The following is a 22,020-nucleotide window of genomic DNA, read 5'->3' on the forward strand; positions in this document are numbered from 1 at the left end:
CTTTTTATACTCCACTGACAATCAATCCTTCCTAAGTTTTTATTGTTTTCCTCCATGATACCCACTGATAATAACAAAAGATATGCTCTCTCTCAGTATTATTTGCATCTTATAGGACTGAAGACCAAAAGCCTTAACAACTCCAGAAGCAGAGGAAAAAATGTTACAGTAGAAGAATTATTAGTGCAGGAGTCAGTACTTTGTAATAAGAGGCCCAGATTTGATGAGACCAATAATTATTATTAAAAGATGTGACAAAGAGAGAGAGTGGCATGGACATATATACACTACCAAACGTAAAATAGATAGCTAGTGGGAAGCAACCGCATAGCACAGGGAGATCAGCTCTGTGCTTTGTGGCCACCTAGAGGGGTGGGATAGGGAGGACGGGAGGGAGGGAGATGCAAGAGGGAAGAGATATGGGAACATATGTATATGTATAACTGATTCACTTTGTTATAAAGCAGAAACTAACACACCACTGTAAAGCAATTATACTCCAATAAAGGTGTTAAAAAAAAAAAGATTGAAATGCAAAAAAAAAAAAAAATGTAAATCATTGCACGTTGAAGTGACAATTGCAAATATTTGCGGCAATAATCTTATCTAGAATTTTCTGTCAATACTATTGTTGGATCTGGAAACAGCAGGCAGGTAATTTTATTAAATATTGACCTAAACAAAAATTTCCACTCTCCTCTCCTTCAATATTACGTACATGTAAATGCTTGTTACCTTGAAACTTCCCTCTGTTACACCAGGCAGCCTTCAAAATAAGCAACTCTTTTTTTTTTTTTTTGCAGGCATTTAGATGAGAGAGCTTTGAAGAGTTCCCAATTAGTGGTATTGATAGAATTGTTATGAATTTTAGACTTTTAACTGTCTTCCAAGACTTAATCGTGGCTCAGATCTTTGGCTTGCTAGCTAAGTATGTTTGGTGTTTTTATGTTACATCTGCTGACCAGACTAATTGGTTTCATTATCCCAAACATGTTAATACAGGTTTCCCCAGCAAGAGGGGAGTCAGCACTCCCCCGTGGCATCCCTCTGTCATTGCTGTGTGCCATTTGCAGGGAACAGGCAGTGCCTGTGGTTATCACATAATCAGCATTTCTCCCGTGGCTACAGTCCAAAGGACACTGTGCCTCTCTCCACGGACAGGCTGGAAAGGGTCCAGGGAGAGGTGAATGTAAGATCAAGGGATTAAGGTAACTTTCATAGATGATGGGCTAAAAATGAGGTCTGGAAAGACCAGGGCTGCAAGGTGATATCAACGAGCCTGGAAGAGTTGCCAGGCCGAGAAGTTTGTATATTAAATTCATGAATGGAGGACAGGTTGGCTATTTCCTGAAACCACATGAAAGTCATTTTAAGATAAGTTAAAGTGGAATGAGATTTCATCTTCACTCTGTTTACTGATGGATTCTCTCCACATTATGGTAGCATCTGAAAAGAGGTTGTAGCTGTTCCTTTTAGTAGTCACCTTAAATTAGAATTAGCATGTGAGCAATTTAAGACTCTGTGACATAAGATAAGAATTTAGACTCCGACATTTAAGACTCCACACTGGTTTCAGATAGGAATGTTATTCTTCTAGCTGAGAATTATGGCCTTTTGGCAGGCAAAGCCTATGCTCATGAGCTGATAAAAATGATCCCAGTGGAAAAAAAAAAAAAAGATCCCAGTGCATGTTCAGTTGCCTTCCCAGGTGACAGGAACAGCTGTTGCAAAATCCCAGACCTCAACCCTTGCCAGCCCACAGGCCGCTGAGTGCAGAAAACAAAACCATGACTCATGGTGAACATTCACTGCCCACCGTACACACACATATACATACACACACACTACTGCAGAAACCTGGACTTAGTTACCTAGCTATCCATGTCCTGGTGAGGAGGCCACCCCAACTTGTTCTTGACAGAATCCAAAGACATTTGGGGAGCCCCTCTCCCTGTTTCCCAACACTGCAGGGAGGCATTTGTGTCCCATAAGGAGAGTGCATGCTCTACAATAACCTGGTTTAACCTTCTTTTATTCCCTCTTTGCCTGATTTTCCTGGGACTCTGGGTTTGGGGGAGATGCATGCTTTGAGTCTGATTCTTTCCTTGAGAGTAAGTCAGATAATCTTGGGGGCTGTTTCTGAGCCCTGTGGTTATGTGGCAGCCTTCAGAATCCTATGACCATGATCAGAAAAGTGGGTCTACACCAGCTCTATAATTTTCTGATTTGGGACTTGGGCAGATAAGGTTAAATTTCTGGATCTGACTGTTAAGTCTAGTAACCTGAAAAAATTTTTTTCTTTTTCTTTTATTTTGTATTTTATGAGATGATGGATATTCACTAAACTTATTGTGGTCATCATTTCATGATGCATGTAAGTGAAATCATGCTGTACGCATTAAACTTATAAAGTGCTGTATGTCAATTATATCTCAATAAAACTGGAAGAAAAAAACAATCTGAGTATATAATTATAAAAAAAGACTAGTATCCTGAAAATTTTAGAAATTTGGAACAGTCAGTGTTAAATATTGAAAAATGACCCAAACGATTCAACCTAGAACTGGGGATGTAGATTCAAATACTTCCCAGGCCCAGGCAGGTACCATGGACACGAGAAGCAGGCCACGAACCTGGTGGGTGGTGTGGACAGAAAGTGATGAGGACCATGGCGAGTACTGGGCCCAGGTCTTGTTGAAACAAAAGGAGGAAGCTTGGCGTCAGCCAACTGTGGCCACATGAGGAGGTGGGCCCAAGATTTCTAGCTCTTCCAATTTTTTTCAGGAGAAGCTAGAAATCCAACTTAGTGAATGACACTCTGGTTTTTAAATATCAGCCACTAATTCAAGTTGTAAAACAAACCAAAAAAAAAATCACTCTGTGATTCAAATAAGATATGTCTATAGATTAGGTTATGAGCTACCAATTTTTGACCTATGGTACAGGGAAACGCTGCAATATAAACATTTTCATTAATGTCTTACATGGGAGTTTCTAAAACTCTGCACTCCTACCTCCAAGGTTCTGGGCATAAAGAATAATGGCACTGCAAGGATAAATGTTCTTTGAGGGTTTTTTCTTTTTTCTTTAAAAATCCATGCTAAGTTAACATTCTTCTCCATAATACACTTGTGTTTACTTTAATGAAAATTTTGTTTTGAGCTTCTTACCTTTGTGCCTAGCCTATAACAGGTCTTCAATAAGTATTTGTGAAATGAATGACTGGAGTACAATTGGTACTTCTGGAAGATATGCCCTATTGATTCTGTTGTATTATGTCCTCCAGTGTGAGAAACATACCCTAGGATATGAAGTACCATGGTCACTCGGTAGGTGATGGAGTTGGTGGTATCACCAGCAACTTCAGGCAGCATTGTACTACTTGGAGCTGCTCACCAAATTCAGCCCCTGAGAGAGTTCAGTGGGGTCCTGAGATTGTTGCTTGCATCATCTGGGTTCAGTTCTCAGCCTCCCCCATCCCCTCACTCCCTTTTCCCCATACATTTATGAAGTACCCAACTATCTTCCAGAAAGGGAGATGAAGAAGTAAATAGACACTTTATAATCCAAAATGGAAAGTAAAATTAGAGGTGAAGTAGTAGAATCTGGGACCCAGGACATATGAAGGTTATGCTCTCTGAGCTACATATTCCATCCTTTTCCCTTTCCAGGGATTCAGTCCTACAGACTCTACCCTTGATTTGATTATCTATTGCTGCATAAACATAGTAATATAAAACAACAATGATAACTTATTATTATTTACTTCTCTTGGTTCTTTGGGCTGAGGGGACTAAGTCAGGCTGTTCTTGTTCAAGGTCTTTCTGCTGTTGCAGTCAGACAGTAAGTGAGTCTAGAGTTATCTCAAAGGCTTCCTTAACAATGACCGTGACTGGAGTCAGCTCAAAGCCTTCCTCACTTACATGTCTGGCAATTGATAGAGGCTATGGCAGGGATCTTAGTGGAGGCTGTTGGCTAGAACACTTACATGACACCTCTCCATTTGGCTTGGGCTTCCTCACACTATGGCAGCTGGGCATTAAGCTCTAAATTCCAAGAGGGAAAGTGGAAGCTGTATTGCCTTTTCTAACTTAGAAATCCCAGAAGTTTCACTTCTGCTGCATTCTCTTAGTCAAGGCAGTCACAAGGCCTGCCCTGTTTTAAGGGAAGAGGACACTGAATCCACCTCTTGAAGGGAGGACTGTCAACGAATTTGCAGACATGTTTTAAAACTACTGCAACTTAGGGGAGAGTGGCCAGGATGGTGGAGTAGAAAGACTTTGAGCCCACCTCTTCTCACAAGCACATCAAAATCACAACTATCTTCAGAACAACCATCGATGAAAAAGACTGGAACCTACCAGAAGAGATCTTCTAAACTAAAGTCTAAAGAAGAACCACAACAAGACGGGTAGGAGGGATGGACTCACAATATAATGAAATCCCATACCACCCAGGTGGGTGGCCCATAAACTGGAGAATTATATTGCAGAAGTTCTCCCACAGGAGAGTTCTGAGCCCCACATCAGGATCCCCAGTCTGGGGGTCTGGCATTGGGAAGATGAACCTGCAAAGCACTTGCCTTTTAAGGCCAGTGGGGCTTAATTGCAAGAGCACCACAGGACTGGGGAAAATAGAGATTTCATTCTTAAAGGGCACAAAAATCTCACATGCACTGAGACCCAGGGCAAAAGTTGTAATTTGATAGGAGCCTGGCCAGTCCTACCTCCTGGTTTTGGAGTCTCCTGGAGAGACAGGGGTGTCGGGGGGTGGAGGGGTGGCGGGCTGCAGCTCACCTGGGGACATAGACACTGGTGGCAGACATATTTGGGACTATTCAGCCCTGTGAACACAGCTGCTGGTGGCTGCCATCTTGGCTCATTAGTGCCAATACCTGGCCCCACCCAACAGCCCACAGGCACCAGTGCTGGGATGCCTCAGGACAAACAACAAACTGGGCAGGGACACAGCCCCACCCATCAGCAGACAGACTGCCTAAAGTCTTCCTGAGCCCACAGCCACCTTTAGACATGCCCCTAGATACAGCCCTGCCCACCAGAGGGCCAGGACCCAGATCCACCCACCCACCAGTGGGCAGGCATCAGCTCTTCATGCCAGGAAGCCTGTGGAAGCCTCTAGACCAGCCTCACCCACCAGGGGACAGACAACAGAAGCAACAAAACTGTGGTCCCGCAGCCTGCAGAACGAGTCTGCCAACAAGAAGCCAGACCCTACCTTGGGACCAGCTGGGCCCTGGCCCTGCCTATTAGCAGGCCAATGCAACCTTTGGGACACCCTGGACCCCATACCCCCCTGGGTCAGGAACTGGCTCCCCCCCCAATCAATGATCTGAAATGAGTTCTGGAATCCCTGGGCCCTGCAGCCAGACTCCAGGAACCAGCTCTGCCTGCCAGTAGTCCAGCACTAACCCCAGGATCTGATTTCACCTGCCAGTGGGTGGGCAACAGCTCCAGAGTCTTCAGGATCCTGACTCTGCCCACCAGTGAGCCAGCACTAGCCACCTCACGACCAGGTCCCACTAAATAGCAGCCAGCAGCAACCAGACAAGGCAGGGCTTGATAACCAACCAGACTAGGGGCCAGCCAAGCCTAACTGACTGCCCACATAGTCAGCCTGCCACAACAGAAGGACCCACACAACTCTCTTAGGGGGAACCCCTAGAGCATATAGATTGGGTGATGAGAGGGAAGTGCACTGCTGGGTTGCATAAGACGTCTCCTATGGAAGACCACTTCTCCAAGGTGGAGAAACATAACTAACCTACCACAGACATAAAAATACAAATAGCAATTTAGACAAAACTAGGCAGTAGAGAAATATGTTCCAGACGAAGGAACAAGATAAAACCCCAAAAGAAGAACTAAGTGTAGTGGAGATAGGCAATCTACCTGAGAAAGAATTCAGAGTAATGATTATAAAGATGATTGAATAATTCAGGAGGAGAATGGATGCACAGAGCAAGAAGTTAGGCGTTTTTAACAAAGAGTTAGGAAATAAAAAGAGCAACCAAACGAGATGAAGAATGCAACAACTGAAACGAAAAATACACTAGAAGGAATCAAGAGTAGACTAAATGACACAGAAGAATGGATCACTGCCACTGAACAGAAAAAAGAATGAAAAAAAATGAGGACAATTTAAGAGATCTCTGGGACAACCTCCAGCACCCTAATATTTGCATTATAGGGGTCCCAGAAGGAGAAGACAGAGAGAAAGGGCCTGAGAAAATATTTGAAGAGATAATAGCTGAAAACTTTCCTAACCTGGGAAAAGAAACAATCACCCAAGTCTAGGAATTGCAGAGTCCTATACAGGATGGACCCAAAGAGGAACACATCAAGACACATTGTAATCAAAATGACAAAAATTAAAGATAAACAGAGAATACTAAAATCAGCAAAGGTAAAGCAACAAATAACATAAAAGGGAACTCCCATTAGGCTATCAGCTGATTTTTCAGCAGAAACTCTGCAGGCCACAAGTGAGTGGCATGCTATATTTAAAGTGATGAAAGGAAAAAACCTACAGAGAATACTCTACCCAGCAAGCCTGTCATTTGGATTTGATGGAGAAATCAAAAGCTTTACAGACATGCAAAGACTAAAATAATTCAGCACCACCAAACTAGCTTTACAACAAATGTTAAAGGAAATTCTCTAGATGAAAAAGAAAAGGCCACAACTAGAAACAAGAAAATTACATGATGAAAAATTTCACCAGTAAAGGCAAACATACAGTAAAGGTAGGAAATTATTTAGACAAAGCTAGTATGGAGGGTAAAATACAAAAGTAGTAAAATCATCTGTATCCATAATAAGCAGTTAAAGGATACAGAAAACAATTAGATGTAAAATATTTATATCGAAAACAATAATCATGAGGGGAGGAGAGTACAAATGCAAGGTTTTTAAAATGCATTTGAAACTAAGAGATCAGCAACTTTAAACAATATATAAAAACCTCGTGGTAACTGCAAACCAAAAGTCTAGAATAAATATACACACAAAGAAAAAGGAATCCAAACATAACACTAAAGATAGTCATCAAATCACAAGAGAACAAAAAGGGGAAAAAAAGACCTACAAAACAAATCCCAAACAGTTAACAAAATGGCAATAAGAAACGCACATGGACAATCACCTTAAATGTAAAATGGACTAAATGCTTGAACCAAAAGACACAGAGTGGCTGAATGGATACAAAACCAAGACCCAAATAAATCTCTGGCCTGGCTCACCAAGAAAAGAGAGAGGACCAAAGTAAACAAAATAAGAAATGAAAGAAGAGGAATAACAACTGAAATACAGAAAAGCATAAGAGAATAGCATGAACAGTTATATGCCAACAAATAGGACAATTTAGAAAAAAAAAATGGACAAGTTCCTAGAAACATACAGTCCACCAAAACTGAATCAAGAAGAAACAGATAATTTGAACATACCAATCACTAGAAGTGAAATACAATCTGCAATAAAAAAATACCCTACCAACAAAAGTCCAGGACCGGATGGTTTCACTGGGGTATTCTACCAAACATACAAAGAACTTATACCAATACTTGTCAAACTCTTCCAAAAGATTGAAGAGGAGGGCACACTCCCAAAGTTATTCTATGAAACCACCATTACCCTGATACCAAAAGCAGACAAAGGCACCACCAGAAATGAAAATTACATGCCAATATTGTTGATGAATATAGATGCGAAATCCTCAACAAAATATTAGCAAGCCAAATCCAACAACACATAAAAAGGATCATACACCATGATCAAGTAGGATTCATCCCAGGCTCAAAAGGATGATTCAACGTATGCAACATTAATATGATACACCACATAAGCAAAAGGAAAGACAAAAGCCACATGATCATCTAAATAGAGGCAGAAAAAACATTTGATAAAATTCAGCATTCATTCATTAAAAAAAACTCTTACCAAAGTGGGTATAGAAGGAACATATTTGAGCATAATAAAAGCTAAATGACAAACTCACAGCAAACATAGTACACAACAGTGAAAAGCTGAAAGCCTTCCTGCTAAAATCTGGAGCAAGACAAGGGTGCCCACTCTCAACACTTCTATTCAACATAGTATTGGAAGTCCTAGACACAGCAATCAGAGAAGACAAAGAAATAAAAGGTATTCAAGTTGGAAGGGAAGAGGTAAAATCGTCATTATATGCAGATGACGTTACCATATATAGAAAACCCTAAAGACGCCACACAAAAACTACTAGAACTAATAAAGGAATTCAGCAAGGTGGCAGGATACAAGACTAACATACAGAAATCTGTTGCATTTCTTTACACTGACAATGAAATATCAGAAAGGGAAAGCAAAAAAAAAAACAAAAACAAAAACAAATCCCTTTAAAAAAAAAAATCACATAAAAAATTACTTAGGAATAAACCTGACCAAGGAGGTGAAAGACTTATATGTTGAGAACTATAAAACACTGATAAAGGAAACTAAAGATGATTCCAAAAAAAATGGAAAGATATCCCATTGGATTGGATAAAATTGGATTGGAAAAATTAATATAGTTAAAATGACCATATTACCCAAAGCAATCTACAGATTTAGTGTGATCCCTATCAAATTACTCATGGCATTTTTCACAGAACTAGAGCAAATAATCCTAAAATTTATATAGACCCACAAAAGCCCCAGGATTACCAAAGCAATCCTGAGGAAAAAGAACAAAACTGGAGGCATAACCCTTGCAGATTTCGGACAATAATACAAAGGTACAGTAGTCAAAACAGTGTGGTACTGGCACAAAAACAGACATATGGATCAATGGAACAGAGAGAGACCCACACACCTACAGTCAATTAATCTGCAACTAAGGAGGCAAGAATATACAATGGAGAAAAGACAGTCTGTTCAGCAAGTGGTGTTGGGAAAACTGGACAGCTACATGTAAATCAATGAAGTTAGAACATTCCCTCTCACCATACACAAAAACAAACTCAAATGGCTTAAAGACTTAAATATAAGACATGACACCATAAACTCCTAGAAGAGAACGTTGGCAAAACATTGTCTGACATAAATTGCAGCAATGTTTTCTTAGGTCAGTCTCCCAAGGCAAAAGAAAAAAGAAGTGGCACCTTTTTTCCCACGGCAAAAGAAAATAAACAAGTGGGACCTAATCAAACTTACAAGATTTTGCCCAGCAAAGAAAACCATAAACAAAGTGAAAAGACAACCTCCAGAATGGGAGAAAAATATTTGCAAATGATGCAACTGACAAGGGGTTAATTTCCAAAGTATACAAACAGCTCATATTGCTCAATATCAAAAAAAACAAACAACCCAATCAAAAACTGGGCAGAATATCTAGATAGACATTTCTCCAAAGACATACAGATGGTCAACAGGCACAAAGAAAAGACGTTCAACATTGCTAATTATTAGAGAAATGCAAATCAATGAGGTCTTACCTTACACCAGTCAGAATGGCCATCATCAAAAAGTCTACAAAAAAACCAATGCTGCAGAGGGTTTGGAGAAAAGGGAACCCTCTTATACTGTTGGTGGGATTGTAAATTGGTGCAGCCACTATGGAGAACAGTATGGAGGTTCCTTAAAACACTAAAAATAGAGTTACTATACGATCCAGCAATTCCACTCCTGGGCATGTATCTGGAGAAAACTCTAATTCGAAAAGATACATGCACCCTTATGTTCATAACAGCACTATTTACAATAGCCAAGACATGGAAGCAGCCTAAGTGTACATGGACAGATGAATGGATAAAGAAGGTGTGGTACATATATGTGATGGAATATTACTCAGCCATAAAAAAGAATGAAATAATGCCATTTGCAGCAACATGGATGGACCTGGAGATTATCATACTAAGTGAAGTCAGACAGAGAAAGACAAATATCATATGATATCACTTGTATGTGGAATCTAAAAAAATGTTGCAGATGAACTTATTTACAAAACAGAAATAGACTCACAGACATAGAAAACAAACTTATGGTTACCAAAGGGGAAAGTTGGGGTGAGGAATAAATTAGGAGTTTGGGATTAACAGATACACACTGCTATATATAAAATAGATAACCAACAACGACCTATTGTATAGCACAGGGAACTATATTCAATATCTTAATAACCTATAATGGAAAAGAATCTGAAAAAAATGACTATATTGTAGATAGATATATGTATAACTAGATCACGTTGCTGTACTGCTGAGACTAACAAAACATTGTAAATCAACTATACTTCAATAAAAAACCCCAAAAATTGCAACTACTTCAGTCCTCCCTTTGTGTAGCTATGAAGTGTTTTCTGAGGGGAATTTGCCTGCAGCCTCTTCATCACCACAATTAAATTCTCACTATTGTTGACAGTGCCATCCTCCTAGCTCAGGTCTCAGGTGGTGGACAGTGGAGACAGCAGAGCTATGGTGATTGAGGTCTGGAAGGGACATGGTCCTAGTCCCATAGCTGGGCTACACATGCCCTACAAATCATTGAAATCATAGAGTATTTGAAGCTAGACTAAAAAAGGTAAACCTTCCTGGAGTATCAATTAACTTAAATATTTAAAAGAGAAGATAACACGCAGGATTTTTAATAATTTTTATAACATTTTTATATTAAATAACCTGAATTTTAAATAAGAAAACTAATACTCAAGGAAACTTTCACTTGCATAAGTTTCCTTGTGAGACTCCCAGGTTCTCAGCGTTTATGTTCAGATTCCTCTTCTATGACATTAGGCATTCTTTGTGGAGGAGTTTCTGAAGCACAAGCTCTCTCACTTTACTGTTGAAAACCAAGATTAGAGTGACTGACAGCTTTTAGTGGAGGATTTGAGCTTAAGTAATACTGATCCTAAAACATGTGCTTTATTCTTCATAATGCTCTTTCAGGGCATTAGAGCAGGAAAACAATGGCTGTTACTTCTGTGAATTCTTGATTACCCAGGTCCAGCTGTAAGTCCTACAGGCTTTTGCCTCCCTTACTTAGTTCTTTCCTTCTTCTTGACTCAGCATTTTTTCTTCTCGGTAGTACTAGGTTATGGTAGTTATTGTTTATGGAGTTGTTGTTTGCTTGTTAATTTTATTTATTAAGCCTTCTTTTCTATCCACTTCCTTTTGTAACAAAGAAATTTTATTTGGGGGGAAATTTTCCCTGATTTGATATGGTCTGGATTATACCATCAATTGTGTACTCCCACCCCTGTCACCCTCTGGCAACTCCCACCTTCTTTCTCGACCACACGTCAAAAACTGTTAACCAAACTGAGCCAAATCAGGAAACACATTTGTATTAGTTTCTATCGCTACTGTAACAAATTACCAGAAACTTAGTGGCTTAGAATAAGAAAATTAAAAGTGTACTCTCTTACAGTTTTAGAGGCCAGAGTCCAAAATAAGTATTGGCTGGTCTGGGTCCCTCTGGAGGCTCTGTTTCCTTGGCTTTTTCAGCGTCTACAGATGACTTATATACCTTGGCTTGTGGCTCCCTCCATTTTCAAAGCACATCAACCAGATCTCTGCTTCCATCATCAAACACCTTCTCTCTGACTCTGACTCTTGACACTTCCTGCGTTCCTCTTAGAAGGATCCTTGTGATTACATCATTGGGCCCACCTGTATAATCCAGGCTACTCTTCCCCATCACGAGATCCTTAATTTAATCACTTCTGCAAAGTCCCTTTGGCCAGGTAAATTAGGAGTTTGGGATTAACAGATACACACTGCTATATATAAAATAGATAAAGGCACAACAGTCAGAATGGACATCATCAAAAAGTCTACAAATAACCAGTGCTGCAGAGGGTTTGGAGAAAAGGGAACCCTCTTATACTGTTGGTGGGATTGTAAATTGGTGCAGCCACTATGGAGAACAGTATGGAGGTTCCAGGTTAAACCACTTTCACAGGTTAACCAGTTTCCAGGTTAAAGAGATTAGAATGTGAATATCTTCGGGGGCAGGGTCTTTTTTTGTATAATACACCACCCTTAGGGAAAGTAATCCATCCAAAGATGGACGTGTGACCTCAACAGGAAAATTAAGGCCTTCCCTGGGATATTATTAGGATGGGAGGAGAAGTTATTTTGCCAGGGAGTGGCTAATCTTGAAGAAAATTCTGTTGGGGCTGCAGGCAACTATCTTTACAGTTACATGGAGGAAGTTCATCTGCAGCAGGAGGGAAAGCAGCCAAGTAACTGGGAATTGTAGCCAAGGACAGGGCAAAAAAGGGCAGTGATGATAACATTTGAGCACCTGTATCCAGCTACACTTCAAATCAGACCCACTTGATTTCCCAGGCTTAGGAACCAATAAGTTCTCTTTTCGCCTGAGCTACTTTGAGCTGATTTTCTATACTAGTGACTTGCCATAGTTTTTCTTAAGTAATGAGAAGGGGAAGGGTATGAGAGCCAACTCATATCCTGATTTTTCTACTCCTTTGAAAGGGTATGATAACTACATTTAAAAAAAAATGAGGTTGAAGCTGTCAAAATAAATCTTTATAAACATCATTAGGTTTTGTTTCCTTATGTCCAAACTACAACAGAGAATTACAAGCTCATTATATTTTAAAAAATGAATGTGACCATAACTGGATAAGTTATTGAAATAATAAATTTCTTGACACTTTGTGGCTGTTTTTTAATTTCCAAAAGGAAAGAGAAGAACAATTCTTTTTCATAAGAAGCCTATTTTTATTGGTTCCCTTGCCTAGACAGAGACAGGTGTGTTGTGTTAGCAACTTTTTGTCTTTCAAGCCCGGAAATCTTTGTTTTGAAAAGTTAGGTCCATTAGGAAATTATCATGGGCTTGTCCTGAAAGGATGCAGTATAGGGAAGCTCATGTTTAAAGAAAGGAAGAGTGGTCTAATGTCAAAGGGAGGCCATGGAATGGTGGATTACACTGTCCACATTCCTTCAAGAGGTGGAGGTTCTTCCCCTTGAGTTTGGGCTAGCCTTACGGATCCTTTTGGCCCATAGAACATGGAGGAAGTCATGCTTTGTCAGTTCCAGACCCAGCTCCTTTCAGGACTGTCAGCTTCTTTGTACTCCTTCTCGCAATACTCTGTCTTTGCACCCGGTCACCATGTAAGAAGCATGGACTAGACCACTAAGTGATTAGAGGCCACTTAGAGAGGCTCTGAAGGAAGAGAGAAGACCGTCTTGGACTTTCTAGCTCCATCAGTGCTCCCAGCTGAAAGCGATTGTGTGAATGCTCCCAGTCAACACCACTTGGAAGCAAGATGAGACTTTCCCACCAAGGTCTGCAGACTGAAGAATCATGAGCAAGTATCCGGTGGTATTTTAAGCTGTTCAGTTTAGGGGTTACTTGTTACGCTGCATAAGATAACTGAAACAGGTAGACTGTCTAAGATTGGGGATAAGGGATTGGTGGTGGGTCACACGGTGGCTGAGACTTGCATCTTGTTCTATCTCAGCCACGAACTTTCTTCAACATAACCTAGACGTAACAGAACCTCATAGTCAAGGATGCCGCACGGTTATTGGGAAACTGAGCACCAAGTGCCAGTCAGTGGAAGCCATGGGGGAGGTTTCCGTGGCCACATTTGGTACAGAGGGAGGAGGAATTAGATAGGTTGGACCTCCAGAAAAGTTCTTGAACAAGACATGTCCCCTCACCTTTTCTCCTTGCTGTCTGTCTGGAATTTAGGTGTCACAAGTGGAGCTCCAGCAGTCAATTTTGTGAATGAAAGTTGTGCACTAAACATGGCAGAGCAGAAAACTGGAAGCATCCAGGGAATCAGAAGACCTAGTGGAAATTCCACCTCTGGATGCCTTACTTCCAGACTTTCCTCACTTGATGGAGTAACTGTTATACATCTTTCAGCCACTTTAAGTCTCAGTTACATACAGCTGGAGGCTTTTCCTAACTGACACATCCCACAAAATGACTGAGATTACAATTCCCACAGACCTTTGTGGGTTATGGAATGAATCATATTGAATATGATTTAGGAAAGTAAAGAAATGTGACGTTTCCCCTACTTTTTTTCCATGAAGCAGATCATTTAGTACCAGGTCTTTGGAGAATAGTAACATAAGAGCCCATTGAGACGTTATAGCCAACCGGGTTTCTCTTACACAGTGAAGATGTTGTGAGGAAAGCTTGGGATTGAAATGGATGTAAATCTGGGTTTGAATCCCAGTGCCCATTCCTTGAACAGGTGACTTAATCTCTTCAAACTTCAGTATTCCTATATAAAAAATGGGGGTAAGGCACTTCACTGAGATTTTGGGGGTGATTTAATGAGGTACCTTACAAAACACAAATTATACTCCCTGGCTGATAGAGGAGTCCTCAGTAGATAACTGTTCTAGATTATGTGTAACGGAGAGAAAGGAGACTAATATAGGAAAGAAAAAAGGAAAAGCAGAGGGACACCAGTGAGTCAAGAGAAGAAGGCTGAGATATGATGAAAATGATTTTCAAAGCTCTGCTTCCTGTAGATCTTCATCCTCCTACAGAGCAGACAAAGGAGATTCTAGAGTTAGCAGGTTACTAAGCAGCTATTAAACCAAACATCTAGCTCTATGCCCAGGATCTGAAAACAAAACAAAATCTCAAACCTGGGGAGTTGTAAGGAGAACAAGTCAGTACTAGTGAAGAATTCAGTTTCAGTTATTCCTTCAGCAAATACTGACTGAGCGCTTCCAGGGTGCCGAGCCCAGGGGTTATAGTGGAGAAGACAGACCAAGCATCTGCTCTGGAGAAACTTTCATTTTGCCAGCAGAGGCAGGCAATATGCACGTAGATTAGAGCATATACCTGTCAGGCACTGAGGCGTACGCTGAGGAAACACCAAGCTGGTGAAGAGATGGAGAGGGATAAGGTAGGAGGGGTGCTTTTTAAAAACAGGCTTTTAAGGTCCAAAATAGTATTTAAGAGAATGTAAATTAAGTATATAAATGCTAAAATTTGCTTGATAACTTTATCTTCAAATGATCATAGGTACTGTCTGAAGAGTCACAGGGAGAGATGCTGATCATCATTTCTTCTCTACAGAAAGATTTGACAAAACGGGTCCTGAATACTTATTCTAGCACCTACTGAGTGTCCTTGGACTAGTTATGTAATCTCTCCAAGCCTCAGTTTTCTTAACTGTAAATATGAGACTGTAGTATCCACTTCACAAGGTCTGTGGAAAGACCAAATTAAAAGATTAAGGTATGTGAAGTGCTTGGCATACTCTCAAAGCTCAAGGAGTATTTGTTCTTTTCTCTTTTCTTGGGGTAGGATTTATCAAAAAGAAAGTGATTCAAACTAAAGCCAGACAGATCATTTGTGGAAAGACAAGAATTCTTGATTGTTGGGGTGGTGACTTTGAAATTGAGCTTCTGTTGTCATTTGTGGATTACTGAGACTTTTGAAGGGGCAATCACTTTTGTATCCTTTAATTAGAATGAAGACGGGCTGGGTTCAATCATGCCTTCACATTCTTTCCAACTCTGGGGTTCTGAACTTGGCTTCTGCCCTTTCTTTTTCAGGCTAGAAATCAGAGGTACTTTGAGGTGAGTTCACTGACTTTTGCAGGCCCCATCTGCATTAGAATCACTGGGAACTTTTTACAAGAACAGATCCCCTGGTCCCAGCTCTAGATATTTTGATTCCATAGATCAAGGGTAGGACCAGGAAATGTCAGATTGTACAATGAATCAGATTGTATCAAATTCTGTTTTAGGTTGTTCATTCACTTCTAATGAAAATGGTTATTTTCTCCAAGTCCCATGTGTAATCATTGCTTTAAATCTGTAAAAGGAAAACAATAAAAAGCCACAGCAATACTTTCCTAACATAACCTAACATTTTCCCTATAAAACTTCCTATGTTCACTTTCATCTATTTACTATTTATTTAAAGACAGACTCTTAAGGGCAAATTTACATTTTTTTCCTGCCATCTTCAAGTGGATTGTGTACAAACCAGTGGGTACTTTCCGAGACCCTTTTCTTTCATGAATTTTAGCTTAGAAAATAACAAAACTTTACTACATTTAGCCAGAAAACTAAAATTCATACTTAAGGACACTAAAAACATGAACTTTTTAGTAACTACTATTGGTACAATCGGGTAAATAACTGGGGGAAAAAAAGCTGGGTCTCTACCTCACACTGTACACTGGTATAAATTCCAAATGGACCAGATGTTTAAATTAAAAAAAACGAAACCATACAATTACTAAAAGAACACAATGATAAATTTCTTTAAAATATAATATTTGAATAGGGAAGCTCTTTATATGATTCAAACTTCAGACTCCCTAAAAGATTCACTAAGTAAAAATAAAAAATTCTTCATGGCAAAACAATTTACCAGAAATATATTAAAAAACAAACAACAAACGGAAAATGCTCTTCAGCTCATATTACAAATGAAAACTAATATCTCTAGTATAGAGAGGGTTCCCTTCAGTGGTCCCCAACCTTTTTTGGCACCAGGGACTGTTTTCGTGCAAGACAATTTTTCCAAGGACCAGGGGTGGGGGGATGGTTTTGGGATGATTCAAGCGCATTCCATTTATTGTGCACTTTATTCCTATTATTATTACCTCAGCTCCACCTCAGATCATCAGGCATTAGATCCCGGGGGTTGGGGACCCCTGCTTTAAATGACAAAGTATACATAATTTTTAAAAAATGGCAAGGCATAGGAACAGATACCAAAAAGAGAAATATAAATGGTCTCTAAAACTTATGAAAAGATGTTCAAAATTCCTCACAGTCAAATAAAGGCAAGTTAAAACTATATTAAGATACCATTTCTCACCTAGTTGGATTGATAAAAATCTAAGTTTGCCTTCAGATACATTCCTATGTTGCTAGTGGGAATGTAAATTGGTACAACTCCTGCAGAGTCATTTGACACTAACGATCAAAATTACAGCTGCATTTACCCTTCGACTTGGCAAGCCCACTTCTGGGTATTTGTCTTACAGGTATTTTTTTTACCTTGTGCAAGATGATGTGTGTATGAAGTTTTCAGTTCCACCATTGTGTGTTGAAACAGTTCAAGCGACCAACAAGGGAGGACAGATACATTCAAACAATGGAATACTTTGCCACTGTAAACATGTGGATGCCATTCATGGAAATGGAAATCCGCCAAGATATGTGGTTCCACAAAGAAAGCAAGGCCCAGAGCAGCGTATCTAGGCTAACTTTTGTGTAGGAAAGGGAGAAAAAAAACAGTACACATTCCTATTACCTTGTATTTGAATTAAAATTCTTCAGAATGAATAAGAAACTAATAAAATGATTGAGGATGAGGGGAGCAAGTGGGCGTGAGACTTCTTTTGTTTGTTTTGCAATCACCATGTGGCTAATAGTTTTATTTAAAAGAGAGATATCTGACAATAGTTTAAATTTGGTTCTAACAATGGAGCAGGAGACTTTTCACTGCAATCCTTTTTATACTGTTTTATGAACCAGATGACTGTATTACCTACCTAAAAAATAAAATAAAATTTAAAAGCCTCTGTGAAAAAGCAAGAATGTGCAGATTTCATGTGGAAAATTAGTGTTTTAAATAAAAATAACACTTTGGTCAAACTAAAGTGAGGAAACTACAGATCATCCCACACCAGACACAAGAGGAAAACTTACCAAGCAAATTGTGTAATAAACAGGGACCTTCAGATACATTTTTCCAAAGTGAGAATGGACCAGCCAGGAACTATGAGTGCTTCAAGATTTTTTTCCCCCAGAGAGAGAGAAATCCACCCAGTGAAATGTTATTATAAAGAGACTAAAAACCACAAAGAGAAGGTGCTACTAGTCCTCACCTGTGTACTTTGGCTGCAAGTAACAAAAAACCTTTTCATAGTCCCGTAACCAGGAGGAAGCAGGCCTCTGACATTGCTTCAGAGACTCAAAAATGTCACAAAATTTCTTCCAAAGCCCCAGACATGAACAGACATAAGCATAAGCCCCTCCAAGGAGGATACAAAGGAGGAAATGTGTGCCAGCCATTGTTTTTATAAGAAAAAAACCAGTAACTTTGCCTAAATCCCCCAGCATACTCTTCTCTTGCCTCATTGGCTTAACTGTGTCACACAGCCATTCCTAAATGCAAGGGGGGTAGGTTGGAAAAGCGAGTATTTAGTTTGCCAGCTTTCGTGGCAGGGGCAGGAAGGGGAAGAGAGATGGAAAGGCAAGCTGGGTTAGCTGACCAATAACGTCCCCTTAACTGAGAAGGGCAGGCCACCTGGTGACAGATACATGGACACACTCTAACCATACCTCCTCATGTGCCAGCGCTCAGTGTGATTCCAGGCTGAGTTAAATTAGATCCCCAGCGGTAGCTTTATTTGAGGCTGATTTCCCCTATATTAAAAGAGGATGAAACAAAAGATTTCTTTGAATTTCCTGGGCTTTCTACCCTTTAGGAATTGCCCAGCTGTTTTCTGCAGCTGTAAAACATAGTGCCCCTTATAAGAATACTTTTCAAACCCCATGCTCATATTAATTATTATTATGATATTGCAAACTTTAAAAACAATTATCAGCAAGCACTTCATAATCTTCTGAGAAAGTCTCTTTCCAATGGTCAAAGTGACACATTCTTTAAGAAATCTCCTAAGAAGCCTGTCTGGCTTGGGTTACTTAGATTATTTCAGCACCTTTGGCAGTTCTGATCACTTGAAATTAAAGATTTTCATATGAACTTTCAGCCCTATCAAATAATTAGTAAGCTAAGCCTTGTAAAATGGAATTGAATACTTCTAATAAGGAAATATAATTTAAATAAAGTGTTTATCTACCATTATCCCCAGAACATGCCTTCTCTCCAGCAGGTTTATACTGTACTAAAGCACTATATAAATATTCCCCTTTTTAAAATTCTATGTTGATCATTCTTCGATGACCAGCTTTTTAAAGAAACACACCATACTTAACACTGCACAGCCATTCAGCAAATTGATATTTATAATAATCTGGTGCAGGTGGCATTTTAACGAACGTCATGATTACCATGACAGACTTTTGGGTTGGATGGCTTCTTGCAAAAGTTCCTTCCAGCTCCATCTAATGTTCTGTGATTCTGTGGTTTTACATATTTAAACATAAGCCATGGTTTATTGAAATTTGGAACTCACCATTTCTTTTGATCTTATATTCAGGTCTATAAGACTTGATTCTGGAGTGAGAATGTGTCCCCCCTCCTCCCAATATTTACTCCACCTGTTTTCTGATGCTTGATATCCCTACAGGAGGGGACAGATTTTTCATGTCAGCATTACAGAATCCTTTGAATGTAGATTCGCTTGGAAGAGTTAACACCTAACCTTAATGGGAAATAGCCTTGCTCATCCTGGTGATGGAGTGGGGGGTGAGATTAAAGAACAGAGGCTAACAAAAGGGTGGAAAGAGCCTTGGCGGGTATTCTTCACTCATTCAAATATAAACTTCTTAAGGGAAGGACAATTATCTGCTCTAGAATTTACAAAGTCTGTCTATTCATTTACTCATTTAAAATTTTTATTGAGCAACTGCTACATAAAAGACAATGATGTAGAAAGAAAGGTTAATGTTGGGGATCAGATTATAGAGGGCTCAGGGAAAATGGGGGAAAATGGTTTTATAATGTTTTTAGAAGCCAAAGAAGCCCATACTTGAATAACATTGATATAGATGTCCCTTACCTAAAGCAGATGCAGACTGAGCTGAGTGTATGTGGTGGGCTCAGACCCCTCAGTCCAGCTGCTCTCCTCACTCCCTGAAGTCTCTCCAGGGTATAACTGGAACATTTTTTTCTAGAGGGATTGAGATGAGCCCCTGCACTGAATGGCCTGCCTTCTGAAGAGCTGCCACTTACAGCTTGGCCGTCTCACAGCAAGACACCTACTGTTCCTTAGTGCCCTGACGGCTGACTCGACATCCAGCCTCAGGATTCTTGCAGTGGCTGTGAAGTTCCTCAAGGGAGAATGCGGAAAGGGCGGGAGGCATCCTATTTTGCACCAGGGTGGCGAATTGAAATGTTTACAGGAGCACATGCAGACAAAGCACTTAAATGAAGTGACACAATGGGGACCGCACATGCTCTATGCAAAGGAGACAGCAGCGCTTCAACTCAGGCTCACGGCTGCCCAGACGTTCACACTTTTCTGAGAAGCCAGAAATTTATGTTTTTATCATAATAACTAATTCAAATCTTTAACACTTTGGGAGCCAAACAAAACATGTCTGTGGGCTGGCTGTCAGTTTGAAATTTCAGATTTAGACCTTTCTGACTTTCAACCTTCCCTGAGTACCTCAGTCATTGACCAAGGTTATGTTTTCTTTTTTTAATGTTCATTCCATATGACTGGTCTTATAGATCAATATGCATGTTGCATCATAGAAGAGAAGCTGACAGATAAATAAGAAAGGGGTCCAAATATAAACACCACCTTATGAGATGCACTAGTAATAGTTATAATAATAGTACAATTAAATAATGTGCATGATGTTACATTCATTAAAATGTTGAGATCCAGTCACTTACTACATCCCCTCTGGTAAGTTACTTAACTTCTCTGTTTCAATTTCCTCATCTGTAAAATGGGGATAAACTAGTATCTACCTTAAAAGTTTGTTGTGAAGACTAAATGAAATAATGCATGTAAAATATCATGGAGAATTCATGATATATGTTGTTGAGGTTATGAGTAGGACTCAGAACAATATTCCTCTTCACTGCCCAAGTTCTGAACTAGTTAAAATATTGGGCTGGCCAAAAACGTCTTATGGAAAAACATGAATGAAACTTTTGGCCAACCCAATATAATAAAGTTAGTCCATGAAGAACTAAGGTATCAGCATTATCAATGATGAGGTTAAGTTGCAAGACACAACTTAGTTTGACCAAAAAATGGGCTTACTAACTCCTTACCTCCCATTCTTGGTCTTGGAATAATCTATCTGAGGGAAGTTTTGTTTCACGGGAGCAGACATGTAACCCAGGGTACTAACTGCCCCTGGTCCAGATGCAGAGGAGAGAGAAAAGGCTTAGTGTCTTTGTTCATTCCCACTTTTGACATATTAGCTCCATCTAACTGAGAAATGTTGACCAATGGCTATTCTGATAGCCATTGAGAGCTCTCCACCTCCAAGGAGAAGAGTTCAGAGAGTGAGACAAGAGGCCAGGGGTGTTGAGGGGCAGATCCTCCTCAAGGAAAAAAGAAGGTAAGGAGTGTGGAAGAAGCATTTCCCCTAAGATTTACTAAATGCACAACAAGTGGTACCTATTATTATTATTATTGATATGTGGAACCCTGACAAATTTTAGTTCGATAGCCTTTCGATTAATTGCAAGATGAGCCCTGTCCAAATGTACTCAATGTATCCCCAAACTGGAATTCTGCAAACTGTGTTCTGTAGGATGCTAAAAGGGAGCTGGATTCCAGGCTCAAGTAATTTTGGGAAAATGTGGATTGAAGAACAAAATAGGTTTCTTCACCACAGGACAACTTAGTCTTTTATATGCTAATGTGCTTTTGACATGCTGATAAATGTATGTAATGAACACCTCTATTTCAAACTTATTTGTGCTGGTACATTTTTCTCCTAGCATATTTATTAACATTCTAGGAACACTGTTCTGTGGTTGACAGTTAGGGAAAGGCTAATTTAGATTAATTTTAAATTAATCAATTTATCCAAATACTCAGGGAAAACAACATTATTGTATATTGTGTATGTCAACTTACCACCTACTTAGCCTAAACACAATGAACAAATGAAAAGCAAAGCAAAGTACATTTTATAATGTGCTCCTGCCTTAAAAATATTGCTTTTTTTGTTTTTTGACCCAGAAGGGCAAAAAAAAGTGGTTAAGCTAATTCTCTCTTAGGCAAAGGTTTATTCTTTTGTTCAGTTTGACTTGCCAATGGCCTTTGTCATTACCAGCCAGGCCCTCCTTCCTGAAAGTGGGCTGGTTTCTGTATAGGGGCCACAATATACACTGTTGGGAAGGAGGAAGGATTTGAATTTTAGGGTCCATC

The 22,020-nt window shown here is 39.7% G+C and overlaps 1 long non-coding RNA gene across 1 annotated transcript; it reads right to left on the reverse strand.

Annotated features, from left to right (window-relative positions):
- Positions 1 to 441: 441 nt before the first annotated feature.
- Positions 442 to 20,318, reverse strand: LOC309629957. Its single transcript, XR_014245326.1, has 2 exons — positions 8,419 to 20,318; positions 442 to 8,387 (listed from the first exon to the last, which is right to left on the reverse strand). It is a non-coding gene; the product is annotated as an uncharacterized lncRNA (long non-coding RNA).
- Positions 20,319 to 22,020: the final 1,702 nt, after the last annotated feature.

This window comes from Balaenoptera borealis (assembly GCF_965194805.1).
Source record: "Balaenoptera borealis genome assembly, chromosome: 5".
Lineage (NCBI taxonomy): Eukaryota > Metazoa > Chordata > Mammalia > Artiodactyla > Balaenopteridae > Balaenoptera > Balaenoptera borealis.